General features: G+C 40.6%; 1 long non-coding RNA gene across 1 annotated transcript; it reads left to right on the plus strand.

The window, feature by feature from the left end:
• The first annotated feature begins 8,418 nt into the window (after window positions 1–8,418).
• LOC139075476 (uncharacterized) lies at window positions 8,419–15,405 on the plus strand. Its single transcript, XR_011525844.1, has 2 exons — window positions 8,419–8,530; window positions 15,078–15,405. It is a non-coding gene; the product is annotated as an uncharacterized lncRNA (long non-coding RNA).
• The last annotated feature ends 9,779 nt before the right edge of the window (window positions 15,406–25,184 follow it).

The following is a 25,184-nucleotide window of genomic DNA, read 5'->3' on the forward strand; positions in this document are numbered from 1 at the left end:
TCCTTCGTCAGAGGTTAAGACTTGGCCCGGGTCATTTTAAGAGAAGCAGAACTTCAGAGCCAGCCAAATTCATAGCCTCAGCAATTCTCCAGGCCAGATTCAGGGCCTGATAGCGAAGGAGTGAGGACTCCTTCAGGGGGCTCCCTGAAAGGCAGTCGTGAGGCGAAATGCTCCATGGACAGACTTCAGGCATTGCGCCTGGTCACCCACTTTGAATGGAGAGAGAAACTGCCCAAGGCTAGACATATTTATGGGCAGTAGTAAATGGCTTGGCCGGTTGTTCAAGGCCTAGGGGCAAAACTCTGCGTCACGATGGCCACATGTGGATAGACTAATGGGAGTGGGCACTCTGTGGAAGGTCGATGTTGCACATTAACGTCCACCGGGCAGCACCCGGTGCAGAGAAGCACAACACAACCAGGTGGACAGGGGGACTCACCCAAGAGATGTCCACCAATGTCTGTCCTCAGCCAGCCCAGGGCTTGCACAAGGGCCCTTGAAGAATAGCCATGGTGGCAGAGAAGGAGGCTATGGCACAGACTTCCTCTCACCAAGGTTGATCTAGCTACTGCCACTGGTGAATGTCCCACCTGTCAGCAACAGAGACCATGCTGAGCCTCTGATGTGCCACCACCCCTCACAGAGACCAACCAGCCACTCAGTGGCTGTGGATTATAATTCATCCTTATAGGGATTGTCACGTATTCCAGGGGTGGGTTAGCATTTCCTGCCAGAACCACTATTTGAGGACTCATGCTGTCTGGTTAACCAACCTGGAATCCTGTACAACATTACCTCAGACCAAGGGACACACTTTATGGCAAAGGAAGTGTAGTTAACAATGGGCATGGTACTAAGAACCATATTCTAACCAGATTCTACACCAACCAGAAGCTTTTGGTTTAATGGAGCATGAGAACAGCCTGCCAAAGTTGCAGCTAAGTTGCCAACTTGGGGCTATGCCCTTCAAGGTCGGGCACTGCTCTTGAGGGTGGCCTTCAACCAAAGGTTTATAATGACATTATGCACAAGTGTGGGAAAAGCAGTAGTCCCTTGTAGGGATGACTCTCTCATTATCATTCTCAGTGACCCGCATAGGGGATTGGTGCTTCCCACTGCCACAATTTTAGGTTCTGTGGGGCTACTAAGGGTCTAGAGGACCTCGTTGCCAGAGGGAAGACTCTTCCACTAGGAGACCCAGTCAGAGTCACGCTGGACTTAAAGTTATGGTTGCTACCTGGTTATTTGGTGCTCCTTGTGCCAGGAGATGAGCTGGTAAAGAAAAGACCTTTCCTTGGTAGGAGAATTGACCCTAATTGTCGTGTACAGAGAAGACAGGAGAACTGTACTTGGATCAGGAGTCCATTGTGGCATCCAGGTTTAATGCTGACTAGACAGTACTGCAACCACAACCTGATGAGCGCATGATAACCAGGGGCTCAGAACCCCGGATTGGAGGTGACCCCACTAAGCATCCCACCCAACCAGCAGTGCCAAGGATGAAGAGAATTTAGAACAGGCGGTAGCAACACGTATTAGTTTCCTGGGGCTGCCATAACAAAGGCCCACACACTAAGGGGCTTAAACCACAGAAATGTACTGTCTCACAGTCCTGGGGCTAGAAGTCCAAGATCAAGGTGTCAGCAGAGTTGGTTCCTCCTGAGGGTCATGAGGGAAAGATCCCTTCCAGGCCTCTCTCTGCGGCTTGTAGATAACCATCTTCTCTCGCGTCTTCACGTGGCTCTTCCCTGTCCAAATTTCCCCTTTTATAAGGACATCAGTCATACTGGATTAGGGCCACCCTGATGATCTCATTTTAACTTGGTTACCTCTGTAAAGACCCTATCTCATTCTGAGATATTGAGGGTTAGGACTACAGTTTATGAATTTATAGGGAGGGACACACAATTCAGCCCACAACAGGGAGGGAGATGTCGAATAGCATTATGGCCTCAGGACCAACTGCAGCGGTGGGTCTGAAGCTCACCCCACCGACCCTGGCCGGCAAGCTTTCCCTCAGGTAATGTGACCAATCAGCATCTTGAAGAAGCCAGAACAAGATGAAGTAAATTTAATAGGAGAAGCAAGTGGCTCTGAGAGGTGCAAGGGCTGGCTGGTGGACACTGTGGCTGTTCCTGCCGCGTCACCGGTGTTCTTTTTACTGTTGTGCGCTCCTCTCCTGCCTGCAGCTTGCACCTGCATTTCTCTTTGAAGAACTGCCCTTGGGCCACTGGAGCTGCTTTGCCGGAGAGCTGGGTGTGCCCGGAACTTCACACCCCTCAGAGCAGCCCATAGACAATGACTGTTATAAGTAATCTAATAACAACAACAATAATAACAATAACAATAATATTTGATTAAGACTGATGTCTTCCCCACTTAATCACTGGACATCTATGTCCCTATGTCACAGAACAGCTGAGCTAATTTGGGGAAATGACTGAGCCATTCCTAGAGAAAGGCTGCTCAGGACTCTACCCAACCTGCCATTCCCAGGAACGTGGCAGGCGGAGAAAGACAAGACCCCTTGCAGTTGACGCAAGGCCTCCCTGGAGCCACCTGCGGGGTTCCAGGGAAAAGTGTGGGTATTAGTTCCCATCACTGCTGTAACAAGTTACCACAAACTTAGTGGCTTAAAACAACACAAACTGATTATTTTACAGTTGTATAGGTTAGAAGTCCAACACAGATCTCACTGGGCTGAAAATCAAGGTGTCAGCGGGTCTGGTTCCTTCTGGAGGCTCCAGGGAGAATCAGTGTCCTTGCCTTACTGCCTCTGGAGACCACTCACAGTCCTTGGCTCGAAGCCTCCTGCCTCCATCTTCAAAGCCAAGAAAGTTGCATTTCTCTGGCCCTGCTTCTGTCCTCACATCCCTTTCTGACCACAGGTAGAAAAGTGTCTCCATTTTCAAGGGCTCAAGTGATTAGATTCTGTCCACCCAGATAATCCAGGATAATCTCACCATCTCAAGGTCCTTAACCACGTCTGCAAAGTGTCTTTCTCCTGTAAGGTAAATACCAGCAAGTTCCAGAGATTAGGATGTGGGCATCTTTGAGGGGTCATTACTATGCCTACCACAGTGCACAACTGTCTAGAAACGTCTATTCAAAAGAAGATGTGTGTACTGTGGTTAAGCAACCATACCCAAGCCAAGACTCAGCCTGAGCCTATGACCCTGGGTAAGTGGCTCTCCTTTACACAACCTCAGTTTTCTCAACTGTAAAATGGAGAAAATATCATTACTTGCCTCGTGGAGATGCTATAAGAATTGACTTAGGTGGCACATGTACATCTATTAACCCAGGGCCTAGCACATAACAGGTGCCAGTTTGTGTTGGTCATTATTATGATCATCACTGCTGTAAATGGGGATGTCCTGCTGGGATGGGTTTTGTCCGCCTGGCATTTCTTTGCAAACCTCCCACCTACTCTCCAGTCCATGTGGTTCAGGTGGGGTTCAGATTCCTCACCTGAAAAATAGGGTCATTGTTTCTTCTTCAGAAAGTGGTTGTGGGAATTTATTTCATCATTAATCATATATTTTAAAAGTACCCCTGTGCCTGGGACCTGGGATGCAGCAATGACAAACTGGCTTAGCCCTGCCATCGGCATACTGATAATAAAGGCCCTCACTGGGAGCAGACACCAGGACAGCCTGCATGGCATGGATGCTCAGGGTGCAGACCCAGGAAGACGGACTATGAGGCTAGACCAGGCGGAAGTTACAGGCATTGATGCCCCCACCCCGGATTGGCTGGAGTAGCTGGAAGTGATGTAATAGCTAGCTTGGCTGAGTCCTCCAATTCCTGTTTGAACAATTCTATATATTAAAATCTCTCTTTTAGAACAGCCAGTGTGGGTTTGGTTTCCCTGCTTGGACTCTGACTAACACAGTGCTTGTACTAATCATGGTCCCCGGAAACAAACCCTCTAAGACAGATTCTGGCGTTAGTTTAATTGTGTCCCAGGCTCTGAGCCCAGGGCTGAGCTCCTTGACAGTGGGAAAAGTGGTGCTGGTAATCCATGCCATGCTGTGGCATCACAACTGGCCAAATGACCACCTGTGGTTGCTTTGGATGAAGTCCTTACTGAAGCCAGTGCCCTGGGGGGTCAGGTGACTGCTGCCCCTAACTGCAATGAGGACTGTGGGGTGGGATGGCTATTTCTGACTACACCAGAGACCCTACAGAAAGAAAATGACAAACTCAGAGCTCAAGTCACAGTCAGAAAACCAGGGAACTTCTATTATGCCCCCAGAGAATCTGTTATTTACTGTAGCCGTAAATTAGTCTTGCTGAAAGTCAGCTACAGCCTTTGTGAATATTGCAGAATTACAATGTCAGTGGAATTCAAAGGCCTAGCAAGTTATCTCATGTGAATGTGGTTTGGAAAGGAGTAGGATGCTGAGGTTTGGAATACAACATCTGAGTAGACTCAGATGAAGTTGAGAATCTTGAACCCTGAGCCTGTCTGAACCTGTCTCGGTTCCCAGCTGGTGGAAACAGTCTGCTCTCCCATGTCTAACGAGACTAGCCTTCTCTTGCTTAAAGACCTGTGCTTGCTCTCTTCAGGTCTGATGGTGGGAGATGTCATTATTGAGATGGTCCCCCTGGTTACATTGGTGATAGTGAAATTCCACAATAGCAGAAACCGAGTGGCAGTGCTTAACTGCCAAGACAAGGGGTGTGTCTCTTGTAATGGGCAATGGACAGTGGGAGCCAGAATGCTTTGACCCACATGCCCTTCGGCAGTGCCTAATGAACCCTGAAGAATGAAATGAATAGTAGCCAAATTTCCAGACTAAAGCCAGTTCCCAGACCCAGAGTCCCTTGATTAAAGGGGAAGCTGAATGTCTGAGGGAGGACCCTGCACCATTGCTACAAATACATGCTTTCTCCAATTATTCCCCGAAGGGACCTTTGCCCACTTCCTAGGGTCACAGACGTACTGGAAAAAGGGAAACGCCAAGACGTTTTGGAGATTTCTGGACATCTGGCCCATGGGATAGGGCCATCATTAGGAGGAAGGGCTATGGAACTGCCCCACCCTCCCAGGATAGTAAGCCAGAAGCAGCCCTGCATCCCGGCGCAGCTGTGGAGATCCCTGTCCCCATCGGACAGTGGAGGGGGCAGGGTGGGATGCCTGTCACAGCCCCATTTGATCTGCTTCTTTGGCCTGTGTAGATGACATATAAATCTTGGGAAATGACAATTGTCATAAACTTAATCTGGTAGTGACTCCAATTGCGACTGCTGTTCCAGACATGGTTTAGAAATATTCCAGATGTGTGTCCAGAGTGGAGCAAAACAACATAGTCTCTGGCATCTGGTATGCTTTATGTCAATTGACTGTTTCTATCTCCCCTTTCACCCACTTCCTCATAGGAACAAAACTGGTTAAGATTTTAGATTCCAAACGGGAATGTGGCTGAGTTGACATGATCCGGCAATAATATGGTGGATGATGAGCCTTATTCATCCAGACTAAGGACAAGAGGGTAAAACAGTGGGCTGCACATGATATCTCCTTGCTTGCCCCTCCAGACCCACTCTCTACCCCTTCCTGCTTGCTCAGGATACTGACCTCTGTGGACTGTATCTATGGACTCCCTGGCCCTCTGGCTTCCGGCTGGATTTGCCCAGTAGGAGACAGTGGCAGGAGAATGGAGGGAATACAGACAGTGGCCTTGGTGGATTTACCCCTGGCTCTCTTTTTTCCATAGCATTATGAATTGACCATGTTCCTCTAGCAAAGACCACAGCTCCTGCCTTGCAGCCCTCTCCCACAACTACAAGTCTCCCTGGATTCCAGTAATCGCTCCATCCACTTACTTCTTTAGACCTGGGGCTGCTAAAGCTCCCAGGGTTGCTAGCCCCAGAGTGCTAGGCTGTTGATTTCTCTTAGCCCTGCCCCACCTTTGTAAATAGTCCTTTTCCTAAACTCTCCTCATTTAACTCTTATGAAGCTACCATCTGCTTCCTGCTGGGACTCTGACTGATTCAAGGAAAATGATTCATTCATTCACCTAATATCTGTTGAGTAGTGACCATGTAATAAGCCAGCCCTGGTGGTCCAGTGGTTAAGATTCGGCGTTCTCACCCCTGTGGCCCTGGCTTGTTTCCTGGTCAGGGAACCACACCACTGGTCTATCTGCTGTCATACTGTGGCAGCTGCGTGTTGCTGTGAGGCTAAAAGCTATGCCACCACTATTCCAAATACCAGCAGGGTCACCCATGGTGGACAGGTTTCAGCGGAGCTTCCAGACCAAGATAGACTAGGAAGAAGGACCTGGCCACCCATCTCTGAAAAAAGTGGTTATGAAAACCCTGTGAATAGCAGCGAAGCATTGTCTGATACAGCGCTGGAAGGTGACAGGACAGCACGAGAAGACAGGGCAGGGTTCCACTCTGCTGTCCACAGGGTCACCAGGAGTCAGAATCAACTTGACAGCACGGACAACAAACCACGTGATTAGTGTCAGGCATTGCGGAGACCACTGAAACGAACCAGACATGCTCACAGCCCTCTCAGAGCTTTCTGCGAGAAGATAAGCATTCATCCAACAATCACACAAACCGAGGAAAATTACAAATGAGGTGAACACAAGGAAGGATGGGCACCTACATGGCACTCTGAAAGCTCTTAAAGCGGGGGCGGGGGGGTGGGGCGAGGGGACTTACATTTGAGTCCACATTCCAGGCAGTGGAAGCAACTGGTGCAAAGGCTTTGGAGCTGGCAGGAAACGGCACACTTGAGGCATTTAAGAAAGGCTCATGTAGAGGAGGCTGCAGGGGCGGGAGGGTATGTGCAGGTGGCAGGCCAGCCTACTAGGCCTCGCCAAAGACTTTATCCTAACGAAGAATAAGTCAAGTCATGAGAGCGTGTGGTAGGCAGACTCTTAGATGGTCCTGAAGATTGAGCGCCCTGAGATTTGTGCCCTTTGTAATCCCTTCCCTGAGTGTGGACTGGACTCACTGACCTCACTTCTAATGAACAGAACACAGCAGAAGTGGTGGGATGTTGCTTCTGGGATCGAGTTATGAAAAAAGACTGTGACTTCCATTTTGGATTCCCTCTTTTGTTCTCTCTCTTTCTCTCTCTTTGTCTGTGTCTCTCTCTCGGCTCACCAGCTGCCACATTGTGAGGACACTCAGGCAGCCTGTGAGGTGGCCCATGTGGTGAGGAACCCAGGTGAGCTCACTGCTGACGTCCACATGCGTGAGCTTGCAAGCAGCCCCAGTTGAGTGGTCACCTTCAGGAAACCACAGCTCCAGGTGAGAGCTTAACCACAACCTCACAAGACACCATGAGCCAGGGGTACCCAGCTGAGCCATGCCCAGATCCCAAACCCAGAGAAACTGGGGGATAATAAATGTTTGTTGTTTTAAGCCACCAAGTTTTGGGGTAACATAAAACTAATACAGGGCATCTTCCTGAGAGGGCTGGCACATTACATTCATTCAATAAATAGTGAGGAGTGCCTATATGCCAGGCGAGTTGCAGGTGCTGACACAATACATTTTATAAATTTTTACATAGTTATTTTTTGAATGGGTAACACAGTAACATGGTTCAAAATCTAAACAGACATTCAGTTCCCTTACCGTGGCTTAATTTTACCAGTTAAATTTTATCAGTTTCCGGTGTACTTTCCAGAAAGATTTTATGCCTGTACAAATAAATATTGGTTCACAATGCCATTCTGCCACTTGCTTTTTTCATGTTAACCGTTTATCATAAAGAACATTCTGTCTGTACATAGAGAATTTCCTCATGTTTTCACAGCTATATGGAATTCCGTTTTATGAATACACCCTTATACATTTTAACCTACCCCCTATTGATGAACCTTTAGATTATTTCCAATCACTTGTTGGAAATAATATTATAAGCAATGGTGCAATGTATAATCATCATCATACATTTTTCTCTATCAGATAAATTTCCAAAAATGGGCTCAAAAGTATTCAAATAGATAACTTTGATAAATTTTGCCATGGCGATGGTATGGTTGGATGGAGCCTTCCTGATTTGCATGGTCATCATCAATAGATTCTTCTCTCTTGTGTCTGCTTCCCCCCAAGTTGTCAACAGCGTTATCAAACGTTTTGTCTTTGCTGATCTGATCAGTGAGAAACGGTCTCTCAGGGAGGCCTGAAGATATCCTTCCCATATAATGTGCGAGGTTGAGAATCTTTTGACATATGTAACGGCAGCTGACATGACTACACGCGTGTTGTAAAAAAAGTAATAATAAATTAAACAAACACACTGGCTGTCAGGAGATGACTGCGGGGACAAGAACGGATGCAGTGAGCCCAGAGGACGAAGGGGGGTGGAGCGCAGCAGATGGGCCGAGAGCTCTTTGAAAGACTAAATAAAGAGGCCTTTGTGAGGCTGTGCGCGCGCGCGTGCGCACTCAGGGGGCAGGCTGGCATGGGAGAAGCAGCGCCAGGATTTGTCCCCAGTCTCCAGCTTGTGCAACGATGGTGCCTAGCGCTGAGATGGGCGATGCTGAAGGAGGGCCAGGTTTGTGTGGGAAGATCAAATATGTTTTCCACTGCTGCTGTGAGAACCAGTAACCTCTTGCGTTTACTATGTTCTGTGCCTTACTCGTATACCTTAGCGGAGTTTTAAATTGTAACACATATCTTGGACTTAACATATTTAAACTACCAAGCTAGTACATCACATATGCAAAGAGATATGTCAGGCCATCTATGAAATGTTAATTATTTCTGTGCTCTTCTACCACATGCGGAGGGATCCTGTGCGTGAGAAGGTGGCGGGGCCGGGAAGCACCTGCCGCAGAGTTCAGGCCTGGACGGGCGCAACTGTTTAAATAGCTGGTGGGAATGATACAGCCGGACAGGGCTCCTAGAAATTGGTTTTGTCCCGTCTGTGGCCTGTGAGGCCAGTTGAGGCTCCTGAAGTTCTTCAGCTTCTCAGTTCTAAGGGCCTTCTGATTCAGGCTGTGTAACGTCAGTGTCCTCTGAGTGGCTATGCTGCGGCCCATCCAGTTCTGAGAGTGTCGTTGTAGGTGGAGGAGGAAGTAACTACAAAAAAGAAGGGTGGTTTTTAGTTATGTATATCTTCTTGGAGGGAAAAAAGACCATTGCTTTAAAATACCAACTAAACTGAGCAGATGATAGTGTGATAATCCATTGTCTTTTTTAACCCCCTGACTCCACACTTCTCCCGACCGTCTAGCTCAGACACCTAGCTGTGGGTCTTGTCCTCAAGCGACTGAAATCAGAGAATGCCAGTCAAATTCCTGGCTTCGATGCTTCAAAACCCAAGGCCTGGGTATCAGAGAGGAAGAGAGGAACAGGTCCCTGCTCCTCAGACTAGGGCAGTGATCCTCAGATTGTGGTCCCCTGACCAGCAGCGTTAGCATCCCCTGGTATGTTTTTAGAAATGAACATTTTCAGGCCTCACCCCAGGCCTACAGAATCGGAAGCTCTCTGTGCAGAGCCCAGAAATGTATGTTTTAACACCCTCCCACTGATTCTGATGCACACGAAAGTTTGAGAACCATAGGCTGAGAGTGTCCCCAGGCCACAGTGTGGAACAGCGGAGGAGACAGTTGAGGGGCTACCTGAGCAGAGGAGCCTAAGGCAGCAGCCTCGCCCAACTACCTAGGGAGCAGCTAAATGTTCCCCCACAGGGCTGGAGGCCTGGTGGATGCAGATGGCACACGCCCAGCTCAGTGCCCTGGGCCCAGGACAAGTTGAGCTGAGACATGGAGGCTGACCAGAGATCCAGGGCCCAGAGAGGATCAGAGACACCTCGGCAGATGCCAGCAAGGAGGGCTGAGTAGGCATGAGAGAAGACCCTCAGTGTTGCCAGCATGAGACAGAGGACCTCAAATGAGGCCCAGATGCTGCTCTGCTGCTGCCGCCCCCACTCCGGTCTGGGGCCAGATTTCGGCCCTAGCCCCTGAAGTCCTATTATTTAGTGGGGTTGGCAGATGTAAACAGTTTACTGTCAAGAGAGCAGCTTGACCATGTGCTAAAATCTCTCCCTTCTACATAACATCCTTAGACATGGTAGAAAATATGTTAAAGCAAAGTGATAAATTCAGAGCTAAGACTGGAATCAAAAAGGGAACCTCCTCGGACTTGAAATGGTTTTTCTTTTAAAAACAAAGGGAAAATGCATGTGGGAAACAGGAGAGGCTGGAGCCATCTGTAGCCTGGAGGCCAGGGCTCCTCCTGGCTGCACAGAGATGCCTCCAGCTGGCTGCTCGCAGGGAGCAGTTTACAACTGGGAACACACTGGGGAGAATTCCCCCGAGGAGGAAAAGTGCAGAACCAGAAATTAACAAATACCTGAGGAAGCTTTATGCCACAAATGCAAGACAATGCAATTAATGGAAGCACTAAGGGAACAGTGATAGCAGAGCATCTGAAAAAACTTTACGATATATGTACCTCAGAGAAATAGAGGAGGAACTGATACAAGAACCAATTTCAGCTCTTGGAATCAACAAAAAAGTAATTACTGAAATTAACAATTCAATACATGGGCAGAACATGCGAGATGCTGAACAGAACTTGCAAAGAATCGTGTGCGTGTGCATGCATGCATGTGCAAGTCATACATACACACACACACAGTGAAACCTAAGCACATCGAGGATAAAGAAAAGACAAGCTGCCAAAGAGAAAAAATAGCTTATGAATTACTTATAAAGGAGTAAAAATTAGACAACATCAGATTTCTTATTAGCCACCTTTGATACACAAAGATGATAAGAGCTTCAAAGTGCTGAGGGAAATACCTGTATAAGTTTGAGCCCAGAATTCCATACACAGGAAAATTATCTTTCAAGAGTAAGAATGAAACAAAGACTTTTTCAGACACACTTAGAAAATTTTCTACCCAGAAAGCTTTGATTAAAGAACTACTAAGGGATAACACAAGAAGAAAAATGAACCCAGGAGGAAGTACTAGAATGCCAGAAACATTAGTGAACGTGTAAGTCAATAAAACACTTTGGTAAGTTTAAATAAATTTTTATTTGGTGGAATTGAGAGAGTGTCTTTGAAAAGCAAGTTGGGAGTAAAATTCTCTGGAAGGGAACAACAGAACCTCTTCTGGCTACTTGGAGCAGAAAAGGAATCTATTAAATGACATTGGACAAATCACAGAATCTGCAAGTGGGCCAGAGACTCATGCTTGGGGCTAGATGGCAGAAACTGTGCTCAGATTACACTGCAAGACCCTACACAGGAGAATTCCTGCTATGCCTGTTGCCACCTCTACTAGTCAGCTCTCCATAGTTCATGCTACTGCCGCTGCAGCCATGGGAAGCTAGATGTCTACCACTACTGAGGCCAGAATGGATTCTGCATGACACTTACTTCTTGATCTCTCTCCTCTGAATAAAATCTTATGAAGTCTGACTGATCACACATCTGTGATCACTCAACTGACTGATCACATGCCTGTGCTCTGGATGCAAGGAAGGCTAAGAATGTGAGTTTCTGGTTTCCACCTGGGGGAGATATGGACTCAAAAGATAAGAAGTGTCTCCAAACTTAGGAACATAGGAAAGGTGTTAAGAAGATGCTGAGTAGCCCCCCAAAAAGGCATGAAAATTTTCTACTACAAGCAGGAAAAGAGAATTAAAAAGGAGATAGACAAAGTATAATAAATAGAAACCAAAATAAGATATCAGAACAGAGTCCAAACATATCTATAATCACAAAAAATATGAATGGATTAAATTAATCTATTACAAAACAGAGGATCTCATATGGGATGTTTTAAAAATATATATTTATATACTAATTTAAGAATAAAATATATTTATATAATTATTATATATTTACTACATTAATATATTGTATGCTATATTGTATATAGTATATATACTATGTCTGTATGTATATAGTATACATACTTGGTAGTAACTTGACCCATTCAAATTGGGTAATTTGAAAAGAGTTTGTTAACACTAGTTACTTGAAAGGAGAAATAAAATAAATATTTTGCAAGTATGATAAGAAAAATCAACAATAGGAATGATAAGGATGAGAAACTATATGTACAGAAGATACTTTTTAAAATCATAATACATAAGAGGTGCATTGCAGGTTTTAAGAGAATGGGGTTAAGATTTATCTGCCTCCTTCTCCTGTTATAAATCACTCTAAAAATTGTAAAATTCAGGAAACAGAAGTATGAAATCTATTTTAGCTAAAAGAGACGTCTCTGATCCCCAGCCATAGTATCGGAAGATATATGCCAAAATATATATATTCAATTTTCCAATTAGAAAATGATTGTCAGTTTAGACTTTAAAGAAAAAAATGTAGTTATATTCTGCTTAAAAAGACACATGTTAAAAATGAGGGCACAGAAAAATTGAGAGGAAAAGGACTGACCAAGGAAAGAATTAACTAAATAAAAACAAGTGTAACTATATTAATATCACAATAGAATTTAATGAAAGAGCAATGTTAGAGATAGAGTATTTCATAATGATAAAAGGGTGAAACCATCAGTAAGAAAAAGTAATTCTAAGTTTGTTTATAACTAATAACATCACCTTAAAATACACAGAACAAACGTTAACAGAACTAAAAGAAGAAGTAAATTAACAATCATTGTGGGGAATTTTAATATATGTCTCTCAGTAACTGATGAAATGCAAAAACATCAGTAAATAAATAGAAACTTTGAACAATACATTTAACAAACTTGACTTAATTGAAATATGTGATCTATGTTTAACATACACTACACAAATTCTTTTTAAGTACACACACAACATTGATAAAAATTAATCATATCCTAGGTCATTAAGCAAGTCACAACAAATTTTAAAGAGCTTTAATCATACAAGTGTTTATTTAATCACAGAGGAATTAAATGTTTGGAAATTAAGCAAATCATTTTTAATAACCTATGAGTCAAGTAAGAAAATGTAAGGTAAATTATAAAATATTTTGAAGTGAATGATAATGAAATTACAACACATTATAATTTGTGAGATGCAGCGAAAGCCATACCTAGAGTGAAATTTTGTTTTAAAAGTATATCTAGAAAAAAATGAAAGCCTGAAAATCAGCTAAAAGACAAAATATAAGAAATGAAAAAAATAAATGTAAGCATATTGTTAGTGACATTTGCTATTTTGAAAACACTTAATAAGATTGACAACTGCCTAGCAAGATTTATTAAGAAAAAAGACAGAGGAAACACATTTCTAATATCAAGAATGAAAAGGGGCACATAATTATAGACATTTAAAAAATTAGCAGATACTATGAACACCTTTGAAATTTTAGATAAAATGAACAAATTCATTCAAAAAACACAACTTACCAAAGTAAATAGTCACATTTGAACAAGAAATTTGATCTGTAATTGAGTGTGTTGTGAAACTTATCTTCATGATCTTGAGGTAGGCCAAGTTCTTAAGAAAAATACAAAATACAGTAAATTAAGAAAATGATTGATAAATCTGATAATTTGAAAATTTAAAACTTCTGTTTATCAAAAAGTCATCATTAAGGAAGTGAAAAGGCAAGACAGAGTAGGAGAACATATATATGTATAAAACTCCTGAGAAAATAATTATTCCCAGATTATATAAAGACACAAGGACTTCCTGCTGTGCTGCAGCAGCCCAGGGTTTCACTGGTTTGGACCCTGGGAGTGGACCTGGCACCGCTTGTCAAGCCATTCTGAGGCAGCATCCCACACAGCACAACCAGAGGCACTCACAACTACAGTATATACCTATGTATTGGGGGGACTTTGGGGAGAAGAAGAAGAAGAGAAAAATGAAGACTGGCAACAGATGTTAGCTCAGATGACAATCTTTAAAAAAAAAAAAAAAGATATAAGAACTTCCTAAAACTCAATGAGAAAAAGGCAGACATTCATTAGAAAAAATTGAGCAAAATTGAGCATCACAAAAGGATATCCAAATAATCAAAAAATATATGACAAAATATATTTCCAATCTCATTAAAAATAAACAAAATGTACGTGAAAACCACAGTGATACACTCACCTGTCTGAATAGCTAAAATGTAAAAGATAAACAGTACTAAGTGTTGTCCAGGGTGTCAATCAAATGGAACTCTCATATGCTGTTGGTAGGAGTATAAACTTGTACAACTGTTTTTGAAAACTGTTTGGCAATCCCTTCTAAAGTTGAAGATTCATATACCCTGTAACTCAAAACTAAAAACAGATATAAGAATGTCCGTGGTAGCACTCTTTATAATAGACATTACCTGAAAACAACCTAAATGTCCATCAGCAGTAGCACTAATAAATAAATTTTTATGTATTTATACAAGGAACTACTGTAAAACCATGAAAATAAACAAGCTATAGCTTCACACAATAACAGGGATGAACCCCATAAATGTATTTGTGACCAAAAGAAGCCAATACATTCTGTATAATTTCATTCACATAAAGTTCAAAATTAGGAAAAACTACTTATGATATTAGAAGTTAAGGTATTGGTTACTTCTGGAGAGGAGGAAGGGAAGAAGGACAGGGAGAGGGTAGAGAGGACGTCCTGGGGTGCTTAGGAAGTTCTATTTCTTAAACTAGGTAGTGGTTACAAGGAAAGTTCACTTTGTCACATTCCTCAAAGTGTAAACTTATGATGTATGCATGTTTCTTTATGCATGTTGTATTTCAGTAAAACTTTTATTAAAGATAAAAATAGTATAAGGTGACAGAGTAGGTTTTGTTTCAGAAATGTAAGGATAATCTGACATTGTAAAATCTATCATAGCAAAAAATAAAAATCATGTGAGCTATTCAGTTGACACCCCCCGAATAAAATCAATTGGATTTCATTCCTGTTAACCAGTAAGAAGAAAGTGAAGTTTTCAGCTGGTAAGGGCATTGTGGAAGATACTGCTTGTTGCTTACTTGGTATCCATTATCCCCATCTTCCTTATTAAAGGAAGAGGAGGCAACTTTCCCAGTTAACACACTCACTGCTTGCAACTGAGGATTGTGCTATGGCCTAGTTGCAGCCAAAAGGATGAAAATGGAAGTGTGATCCTGAAACTTGTGATAAATTTATGTTTTTCAGGTAAAAGGAGACAGATCCAGCCTTTTGCCCTTCCCCTTCTCCCTACCTGAAATGCAGCGCAAGGCCTAGAGGAACAGCAGCCACATTGTGACTATGAGAACAAAAGCCAGACAGTAAAGATGACATCAGGAAGTTGGGAAGAGGCCTGGACTGCCTTCCTCTGAACATTTCAGATGACAAAAATGAAATCTATATTTCTGTAAGCCATTGAGGCAGGTTCTTTTTTTACGCAACTAAATGTAGTCCTAACTGATGTATCTATCAAAAATCTACAGCAATCATTGTGCTTAGTGAACAAATAATAAAAACATTAAAATCAGGAATAATATAATGATGCTTGTTCTCATGGCTACTAAGTAACATTGTATAACTATCCTATCTGATAAAATCAGACAAGAAAAAGAAATAATATATAAACACTAGAAAGGGAGGTGAATAGCTGTTATTATTCACAGACAATATGATTTCCTCCTTAGCAATACTAGGAAAACCACTGAGAAACTATTAAACTATTAAGAGAATTCAGCAAGATCTCAGACACAATACCAAAAATACAAAAAATCAAAAGTTTTTATATACTACACCTATAATTAATCAGAAAATAAGAGACAAGAGAAGGTAATATTAATAATAGAATAAAGGGGCCAGCCCCGTGGTGTAGTGGTTAAGTTCAGTATACTCCGCTTTGGCAGCCTGGGTTCACAGGTTCAGATCTCAGGCGCAGACCTACACCTCTCATCAGCCATGCAGTGGCAGCAACCCACATATAAAATAGGGGAAGTTTGACACAGATGTTAGCTCAGGGCTAATCATCCTCAGCAAAAAAATAATTAATTAATTAAATAGTAGAATATAAAATGTAAGAACAAAATAATGAATAAATGGAGAGATGTACCATGTTCATGGATGGGAACCATCTACTTTGTAAAGAGGTTAGTAACCCCCAAATTAATCTACATATTCAATGCAATTACAGTAAAAATCTAATGATGTTTTGCATAAACAAATCACCTTAATATTCATAAGGATGAATACACGTTCAAGAATAGCCAAGGTGATCCTGAAAAAGACTAAGAAAGTGATAGGATTTGCCAACTTAGTGTCAAGACTTATTACATATCTTAAATAATCAAACAACATAAAACTGGCTGCAGGACAGGCTGGATCAACAGAAAATAATAAAGCACCCAGGATCAGACACATGTTTATGTGGAAATTTTGTATCTGCTGGAAGGAGTATTTCAAATCAGTAGAAAAGGACTGATTTATTAAGTAAATGGTACTGGGCAAATTAGCTATCCATTTGGAAAAATAGCTTTTTTAAAGTAAAATTCAGAGAAAATAAATCAGTAAAAATAATTTTAAGTTATTAAAAGAAAATATGTGAGAGTGCCTTTAAACTTATTAGGGAAATCACTTAATTCAACTCGAATGAAGAGAATGCCTTCTAATACCAGACACCTAAATGTAAAAAACATAAGGGAAATGATCAAGAAATTTGACTACGAAAAGCTTTAAAACTTCAGTATGACAGAAAACATAATAAACGAAATAACAACTCACAAAATCTTTTCAACATACATAACTGGCCAATAATTAGTGTTCCAAGCATATGAGAAACTCCTATATGAATGAAAAAGGAAAATCTGCCAATAGAAAAAAATGGGCAAGGGACATAACTGTCAATTAATGAAAGAAAAACTGAAGTGCTTCAATAGTCTTATGAAAAGTTGTTCAACCTTACTAGTATTCATAGAAATGCAAGTTAAAACAAAAAATGCAATACCATTTCCCTCCAGTAAGTTGGAAAATACTTAAGTTTGATAAGACCAAGCACTGATAAGATTTGGGTAAACAAGTACTCTTATAAATGGCTGTTCAAAATGTAAGGATGACTACTTCGGTTGTTATCTTTTAAAAATTAAAATGTGAAATACTAAGGCCGACAATTCCATCTCTAGTGGTCCACCCTAGAAAAAGACACTTAGAGCTAGGGAGATCTGTAGCAGACATTCACTGCAGCATTGTATATAACAGTGAAACACTGGGAATAACATAAATTCCTCTTAGGGAAACACCTAACACAGCATGGTGAACCAGCAAGCAGTGTGCCAAGTGCTCTTGTTTATAGAGGTTAGTTGTGAGTGCATTGGAAGGAGAAATAAGTTTTCCTGCATATTCAGGAGACACTTCATGAGGAGATAAAATTTGAGGGAATCCTTGAAGGACAATTGGGGATTTCTATGGGCAGAAAAGTGTAGTGAGGTCATTTTAGGTAGAGAAAATAAATGTGTAAGACGCAACAGCTTAGAACGATGTTCAGGGAATACATAGCACTGTAAGTCACCATTATAGACACTGGATAGATGAAAGCACCCTTTTCAAGACTTCCTTCCTTCTAGGCAGAGCCACAGGATACAGATGTGATCAACGAGACGAAAGAGGAGGTTGGCTGTGGGTGGTGTGTTGGTTCTGTGACTTTCCTGATAAACAGAAAGACATCGCCTATGTGTCCCCTTCCTCTATCTTCCAGCTCTACATGCAGATATAATGGCTGCACAGGCATCTTGTAATCATGAAGGACAAGTTAAGAGAATCACAGAGTTGACTGACCCTGACATTATGGAGCCCCTCGACCAATGCTTGCAAATGCCTACTTCAAATTATGTGAGAAAAATTAATTCTATTTCTTTAAACCACTGTAGTTGGGTTTCTTACCTGCAACTCAAATCATTTTTAATTGCTTTAGCATAATATTTTTTAAAAATATGACCATCACAGAAGAGAGGCAAAGGGAACCTCCAAGATGATGACAAAAATCTCATGGTAACAACTGTTGACTGTTGACCTCCCAAACGACGTCCAGAAAAACCTGTTGATTAAACATACCTAGCTCTATTAGGGTTACTGAAGTAAGGGAGAAAGTCACCTTGACAGAATCTCATTAATGTCACAAAAATGGAGAAATCAGACAAGGACAGTTAAAGGGTTTTAGGGCCTGAGCTGGGCAATTTTAAGGAGGGTCTTACAAGGTGGGAAAGTGGTTGGGTGGGCAAAGTTTATGACATTGCGGCTTTGGATCGTCGGGCACCATGAGACAAGGTTCTTGGAGAGCCTTGATGAGCAAGTTGTGAATCCTAATGAGTAAATTATTTTAGTTGGTTCACTTCTAGAGCAAGTGTTTCCTGACATAAGTAATTGGTTATTTGCCTGGTCCTAGGCAAAATAATGTTTAGTACAAGGATAAGAAGGTATTTTGGCTTTAGTTATCCCAGCTGAGTGCAGAGGACAACTCAACCGTACTGGAGCAGGCCAAAAGGCTTTAGAGAGATGTCTTAAAGATGAAAATGACAGCACCCTTTAAGAAACATCTTAAAGACATCTCAATATCTTGAGATAGGATAAGACAATTGAGGGTTTTGGGTCAGATGTAATTGATCAAGCCAACAAAATTCCATTATTTACTCAAGGGAAAACAAAGCATTTTGTAGGGAAGGAAATCAAAGTACAGTACGTGATGCTGCTATAATCATACGTGGTCATAATAATGGGGTGTGATAATATAAACATCCAATATTCATCTAACAAAAATTATTATATTTGCATGATGGGGAGAGAAGGGGTGTGTACGTGTGAAAGCACCCTGGGGGCAAGGGAGATATTGAAAGAGAGAAGTTTTTATCTTCCATAGCAAGAAGTCAATAGAAAACATTAAGAACTGAAAAATCAAGAAATAGTAATAGAATCATATTATTTAGGGATATAAAGGTAAATAAAAGAATCAACTGAGACATTTTAAAGGGATTGTGTCTGGGGAAGGGGAAATGGGAGAATGGGGAGTTGGTATTAGAAGATTGCTGTTTTTCATTAAAAGTCTTAAGAAGTGTTTGATTTTAACTATGTGCCTAAAAACCTGTAATGAAAATTTAAAAAAACCTTGAAACCTGTAAGACAAAAAATTGTCATTTGTGGTCTGAGGCTGAGAGTTGGGATAAGGACTGGGTTTTGTAGTCTAATTACTTTTGACCCACTTTTACCATACCTTCTGCTACAAACTTTGTTAGACAAATTGATCTTGACCACATGTCAAAGTTCATTAACTTGCTATCAAGGCAATAAGTAAGAGAGTGAAAGGGTGCCCAGTGCCAGGTATGAGAGGGTATGAAAATTGCAGGGTTATATATCTGGGAAACTGAATGCTTACATAAGCTGCTAGTTTTAAAAAGTAAGCAACTAATTAGGTAAAGAATGCAGTTTTATTTCACGTGGTCATAGAAACATGTTTATATCAATTCTGAGAGGAAATCAGGAACAAAAAGCCCAAGAAGAAAAGAACAGATGATAAGAAAACATCCATGGTCATTAAGTGATTAACAGGTTTGCTCTGCAGATGGCCCACTTAACAGGAAGCACGAGCAGTTCCCAAACAGAGGTCCGAGCAGACTGTGCAGGCCCGCCTTTGCACGGTGGACGCACATGATACAAATAAAGGTGGAGGAGAAAAGTGTCCGTTTTCTAATTTGGGGACAAATATTTTTGATACTTCACACTAAAGTAGGACCAGGCAACCAGTAACATAATGGACATTAGGGGTTTCTGGTTTCTAGAGTAATAAAATTGTAAAACAAATGAAGTGAAACCCTCAATGATCAGATTAGAGTTTTAACAACCCCGTCTCGCAGGATGCTTTGGAGGAATTTCTTAATGGAGCATTCGTACATAAGCCTAATTCATGCTGAACACAATAGATCATGTGGATAAAGCACCTGATTTTTCTTTGATATATTCCTGGATCTTATGTGCTAACTTTTTATTTAGAATTTATGCATTCATGGTTTCCTTTTTAAAATGTTCTTAGGTTTTGAATTAAAGTTACATGGTAGCATAAAATGAACTGGGAGAGATTTATATCATCTTCTTTTTCTTGGCCTTGTTTAAATAACATATCAATTATCTGTTCTTTAAAACTTATGTAAAAGTCTCTGATGAACCCATGTGTTCCTAGTGACTTTTCAATGGCAGAATTTTAATCACAATTTCAATCTCTTGTATTTGAAAATGGTCTATTCATGTTTTCCACTTCTTCTTAAGTTAATTTTGGTAATTCATACTTTGCTAGGCAAAAAAACCCCAACAAACTTCCAGGGCCGGCCCGGTGGTGCAGCGGTTAAGTTCGTGTGCTCTGCTTTGGCAGCCAGAGGATTGCAGGTTTGCGTCCTGAGCATGGACCTACACACTGCTTATCAAGCCGTGCTGGAAGATGGGCACAGATGTCAGCTCAGCGACAATCTTCCTCAGGAAAAAGAGGAGGGTTGGTGGTAGGTTTAGCTCAGGGCTAATCTTCCTCAAAAAAAAAGTCTTCCCTGGATTTTTATTATGTCCTCCTTCTCATTCCTATTAATGTACTTTTTTTGCATTATCTATTTTTAAAGAGGGATATGTACTTCATTTTTAAGCATCTTTAATTGTTAAAGCATTTACATTTATAATATTTCTTCTACATAAAGTTTTCACTGTGTCACTGTGTCCCATAGGTTTTGGCATGGAATGTCTGACTTTTTATTCTTTCTAGATAGCTTATCATTTTCCCTGGTAGGATACAACTAAACCAGAACATTACTAAATGATTATATTAGAAAAGAAGAAAGGTCCCATATCAATGACTTCAACTTCCACCTTAAGAAGCAAGAAAAAGAAGAGCAAATTAAGCCCCAAGTAAGAAGAAGGAAGGAAATAATAAAGATCAGAGTGAAAATCGGTGAAATAGGAAACAGAAAAATATAGAGAGAATCAATGAAATCCAAAGCTCATTCTTTGAGAAGATCAATAAAACTGATTTAAAAAACAGAAAATACCTATTACAAATATCAAGAATGATTGAGGTGACATCACTTCAGGTCCTAAAGATATTAAAACAATAATAAAAACATATTATAAACAACATTATGTCAGTAATTCAACAACTTTGATGAAATGGACAAATTCCTTAAAGGCGTAAATTACCAAAACTCAGTGAAGAATAAATGTAATACGAATGCCTCTCTATCTATTAAAGATATTGAATCTGTAATTAAAAACCTTCCAATAAGGAAAACTTTAGACCCAGAAGGCTTTACTTAGGGAATGATATCAAAATTTAAGAAAAGAAATAATAGCAATTTTACATGAACTGCTCTAGAAAATTGAAGAGAAGACAAGACTTTGCAACAGATTCTGTGAGGCAAACATCACCCTGTTACAAATCAGAAATTGAAATAAAACAAAACAAACCTTTGCCATAGCATCAAAATGTGAATTATTTAGGGATGAATCTGATAAAAGATGTGATGATATGTACAGTGACAACTACTAAACATTGCTGAGAGAGATTAAAGAAAACCTAAAGACATGGAGAGACAGACTGCATTGATCCAAACATTCAATATTACTAACATGTCAACTCTCCCCAAATTGACATGTAGAGTCAACGTGAACCTAATCAAAACCCTAACCGGCTTTTTGTAGAATGAAAAGCCAATTCCAAAATTTTATGGAAATGTACTACAATAGCCAAAACAACTTTTAAAAGAGGAAAAAAGTTGGAGGCTTTGTATTACACTGTCTTAAGACTTACTACAAAAGAAGCAACAATCAAGACAAGTAGTATGGGCATAGAGATAGACAAATAGAGCAATAGAAGTGAACAGAGCGGTGGTGCCAAGGTTCTAAGAGGGAAGTTTAAAGCAATTCAGGCCTACCTCAACAAACAAGAAAAATCCCAAATAAACAATCTAACAGTGCACCTAAAGGAACTGGAAAAAGAAGAACAAACAAAGCCCAAAAGCAGTAGAAGGAAGGAAATAATAAAAATCAGAGCAGAAATAAATGAAATAGAGACAAAAAAATAGAAAAAATCAATGAAACAAAGAGCTGGTTCTTTGACAAGATAAACAACTTTGACAAACCTTTAGCTAGACTCACCAAGAAAAAAAGAGAGAAGGCTCAAATAAATAAAATCAGAAGTGAAAGAGAAGAAATTACAATAGACACCTCAGAAATACAAAAGATTATAAGAGAATACTATGAAAAGCTATATGCCAATAAATTGAGTAATCTAGAAGAAATGGATGAATTCTTAGAATCATACAACCTTCCAAAGCTGGATCAAGAAGAAATAGAAAATTTGAACAAACCAATCACCAGGAAGGATATCTAAACAGTAATGAAAAACCTCCTGAAAAATAAAAGTCCAGGACCACGTGGCTTCCCTGGTGAATTCTGCCAAACATTCAAAGACTTAATATCTATCTTTCTAAAACTCTTCCAAAAATTTAAAGAGGAGGGGAAGCTTCCTAACTCATTCTGTGAAGCCAACATTACCCTGATACTGAAACCAGAAAAAGACAACACAAAAAAAGAAAATTACATACCAATATCACTGCTGAACATTGATGCAAAAATCCTCAACAAAATACTAGCAAACTGAATACAACAATACATTAAAAAGATCACACATCATGATCAAGTGGGTTTTATTTCAGAGATGCAAAGATGGTTCAACATCTGCAAATCAATCAATGTGGTACACCACATTAACAAAATGAATAAAAACCACATGATCATCTCAATAGATGCAAAGAAAACATTTGACAAGATACAGCATCCATTTATGATAAAAACTGAAGCAAAATTGATATAGAAGGAGATACCTCAACAAAATAAAAGCCATATATGACAAACCCATAGCTAATATCATTCTTAATGGAGAAGAGCTGAAAGCTATCCTTCTAAGAACAGGAAGCAGACAAGGATGTCCACTGTCACCGCTCTTATTTAACACAGTATTGGAAGTCCTAGACACAGAAATCAGGCTTGAAAAAGAAACAAAATGGATCCAAATTGAAAAAGAAGTAGTGAAACTGTCACTTTTTGCAGTGGTTTTAAGTATAGAAAACTCTAAAGAATCCACCGAAAAACTTTTAGAAATAATAAATGAATTCAGTCAAGTCACAGGATACAAAATCTAAATAGAAATATTGATACCGACCCTGATATCAGTTTCCCCACATTAAACCCAGCATATATAGGGTTAAAACCAAAACACTCATTCTCTGCTTACTTTCTGGCTTCCTGGCTCCAGAATCCACTATCCTCTGTGGAGACAGACACCTTCAAGGACAAGCACCTGGACTATCTCCTCCCGCAAAGAGATATGGGCTGGTGGGAAACCTGCTGACTGGCAAGGTCATGGGCTCCCTCCTCTCTGCAAGTGTCTCAAGGCCAAAGACAGGCTGGTGGGAAAGCTCCGACCAGCAAGGCCATATGCTCCCCCTCCGCTACATAAAACTGCAAATAGAGTCCCTTCCTTTTAGCTTTTTGGGGAGTTTGGGATTTGAGCGTTAGCTGCCCTCTCTCCTTGCTCAGTGCTGTGCAAAAGTAAAATTCCTACTTTCTTCCACCACACCCGGTGTCAGAGATTGGCTTGCTGCGCAACGGGTGAGCGAACTCACTTCAGGTTCGGTAACAATATCAGTTGCATTTCTATATATTAGCAGTGAGGTAGCAGAAAGAGTAATTAAGAATACAATCCCATTTACAATTGCAACAAAAATAATGAAATACCTAGGAATAAACTTAACCAAAGGATGAAACAGCTGTACACTGAAAACCATAAAACACTGTTGAAAGAAATTGAAGAAGACACAAAGAAATGGAAAGATACTCCATGCTCATGGATTGGAAGAATTAACATAGTTAAAGTGTCCATACTTTCTAAAGCAATCTACAGATTCAATGCAATCCCTATCAAAGTTCCAACATTTTTCACAGAAATAGAACAAAGAATCCTAAAATTTATATGGAACTACAAAAGACCCAGAATAGCTAAAGGAATCCTGAGAAAAAAGAACAAAACTGGAGGTATCACTCTCCCTGATTTCAAAATATACTACAAAACTATAGTAACCAAAATAGTATGGTACTGGCACAAAAACAGACATACAGATCAATGGAACAGAATCGAGAACCCAGAAATAAACTCACACATTTATGGACAGCTAATATTCGACAAGGGAGCCAGGAACATACAATGGAGAAAGGAAAGTCTCTTCAATAAATGGTGTTGGGAAACTTGGACAGCCACATGCAAAAGAATGAAAGTAAAGCATCATCTTACACCATACACAAAAATCAACTCAAAATGGATTAAAGACTTTAGTGTGAGACCTGAAACCATGAAACTTCTACAAGAAAATATAGCCAGTACGCTATTCGATATCGGTCTTAGCAGAATATTTTCAAGTACCAAATCTGACCAGTCAAGGGAAACAATAGAAAAAATAAACAAACAGGACTGTATCAAACTAAAAAGCTTCTGCACAGCAAAGGAAACTATCAACAAAACGAAAAGACAACCTAACAATTGGGAGAAGATATTTGGAAACCATATACCTATAACAGGTTAATATCCAAAATATATAAAAAACTCATGCATCTCAACAACAAAAGCTAACAACCTTAGTAAAAGTTGGACGAAAGTTCTGAAGACACATTTCTCCAAAGAAGATATGATGGACAACAGGTACGTGAAAAGATGTTCAACATCACTAACTATCAGGGAAATGCAAATCAAAACTACAATGAGATATCACTTCACTCCTATAAGAATGGCTGTAATTAACAAGACAGGAAATAACAAGTGTTGGAGAGGATGTGGAGAAAAGGGAACTCTCATATACTGCTGGTGGGAGTGCAAACTGGTGCAGCCACTATGGAAAACAGTATGGAGATTCCTCAAAAAATTAAGAATAGAACTACCATATGATCCAGCTATTACACTGCTGGGTATTTATCCCCAAAACATGAAAATGTGCATACGTAATGATACATGCACCACTATGTTCACTGCAGAATTATTCACAATAGCCAAGACTTGGAAGCAACCTAGGTGCCCATCAAAGGACGAATGGATAAAGAAGATGTGGTATATATACACAATGGGATACTACTTAGCCATAAAAAAGGATGAAATTTGGCCATTTGTGACAACATGATGGACCTTGATGGTATTATGATAAGTGAAATAAGTCAGAGCAAGAAAGTCAAGTACCACATGATCTCACTCATAAA

This window comes from Equus przewalskii, chromosome 1 (genome assembly GCF_037783145.1).
Source record: "Equus przewalskii isolate Varuska chromosome 1, EquPr2, whole genome shotgun sequence".
Lineage (NCBI taxonomy): Eukaryota > Metazoa > Chordata > Mammalia > Perissodactyla > Equidae > Equus > Equus przewalskii.